Genomic DNA, 1,329 nt, shown 5'->3' with positions numbered 1-1,329 from the left:
CTGGGGATTGAGTTCAGGTTGTCAGCCTTGGCAGGAAGTGCCTTTACTGCTGAGCTGTTTTTATTGTCCCTAGAAGGATAGATTTCTTAACTACTGAGCCATCTCTCCAGCACTCAAAGTAGAATAGGTTTCTAACATTACTATTGCTAGATTGCTAGATAAAGGGGTAAGGTCATTTGCTTTTACCTTTAACATTTTCTTTCAGTACAACACATGAAAATACCTGATTTAGAATTATGAAATACTTTATAAACTGGTGTTTCAACTTCTCACAGAGGCCCTGTTAATCTTCTGTGAATTGTTCCAAGTATAGTGTATATGATGCTGAAATGAGCAAGATGAAGTGTTTTTTACTTTAGCAATGGATGAATGCTGAGGCATGGCTTGCAGCCAAAGATAAGGCAGACTATAAACTCTGCTTTCTATTTGTTCTGGAGGGTAGCACAGAGAGAGAGAGAGAGAGAGAGAGAGAGAGAGAGAGAGAGAGAGAGAGAGAGAGAGAGAGAGAGAGAGATTTCTGGACAGCTTCAGGCATTGATTTTTTAAAAGCTTATTGGAGGGGAGCCATATCACCTTAAGTTTTGGCAATGCATGCATATAATACTCTTGCTAATAGTGAAAGAAGCAGTCAGATGGTTGGAAAGAGTTAATGAAGAATCAAATTTGAGCAATTTCCACAAGGAGTTCAAGGAGTTCTTATTAATCAAGGAGCAGATTTTATATAAGGCAGTGGCTTGTCTAGCATAAAAAATATAGTTTGCAGTAGCATATAGAAGGAAAGGAATGATGATGAGATGGTTGACAGAAGAATGATCCCGGATTGAGCCAAATAAATATAATTAATTAAAAATTTATGAACAGAGCTATATGATTCTGCTCTCTGTTTCTCATCAATCTATAGATCTATCTCTATCTTTGTGTGTGTGTGTGTGTCATAACCACTGTGAGTTCATATGTATAGCTAACCTACTGTGTCCAGAGGACACTGTTTGCTCATAGTCATCCATCATCCCTGGCTTTTTACATGTTTTATCCCCTCTTCCATAGTCAATGGAGGAAAGGGTGTGATATAGCTATTTCATTTTGGGCTGAACAATCCACAGTTTCATGTTTTTTATAACTTGACCAGTTGTGGGTCACTACATTAATTAGCATTAGAAATGGAAGTTTCCCTGATAACAGTTAACAAATTCACTTGAGATGCATTATAATGTGCTATAGATTCTATGCATAGATTTTTCTCTACAAAATGGTTCCTTTCAAAAAATATGTTAGAAAACTACCTTACTCGTGTGTGTGTGTGTGTGTGTGTGTGTGTGTGTGTGTGTG

General features: G+C 37.3%; 1 non-coding gene across 1 annotated transcript; it reads right to left on the bottom strand.

The window, feature by feature from the left end:
* Nucleotides 1-230: 230 nt before the first annotated feature.
* Nucleotides 231-337, bottom strand: LOC113837718. The gene has a single exon (XR_003488441.1). It is a non-coding gene; the product is annotated as a U6 spliceosomal RNA (small nuclear RNA).
* Nucleotides 338-1,329: the final 992 nt, after the last annotated feature.

Source organism: Cricetulus griseus, chromosome X, assembly GCF_003668045.3.
Source record: "Cricetulus griseus strain 17A/GY chromosome X, alternate assembly CriGri-PICRH-1.0, whole genome shotgun sequence".
NCBI lineage: Eukaryota > Metazoa > Chordata > Mammalia > Rodentia > Cricetidae > Cricetulus > Cricetulus griseus.
This window is presented reverse-complemented; position numbering and strand designations above follow the sequence as displayed.